This window comes from Penaeus monodon, chromosome 27 (genome assembly GCF_015228065.2).
Source record: "Penaeus monodon isolate SGIC_2016 chromosome 27, NSTDA_Pmon_1, whole genome shotgun sequence".
Lineage (NCBI taxonomy): Eukaryota > Metazoa > Arthropoda > Malacostraca > Decapoda > Penaeidae > Penaeus > Penaeus monodon.
The window spans coordinates 15073005-15073261 of record NC_051412.1 but is presented as its reverse complement, the minus strand read 5'-3'; positions in this window follow the sequence as shown (position 1 = coordinate 15073261).

Here is a 257-nt window from a genome sequence, read left to right as displayed (position 1 = left end):
TAGGCAACAAGCAGGACTCTCGGAAGTCCGGAAACGATGATTTTTTAAAACGCTAATCAGTTGACGTCTAATTGATATGTTTTATATCAAAAGTAATTTTACTTTTCACTTTTTATTTTATATAAATTTATATAATAATATATATAATTTTATAGTAATTATAAATAATATAAAATAAATCACCACAGTCCTCTTTAAAAAAAAAAATATAATATACAGTATATAAATATATTGATATAATAAAAATATAATACTTT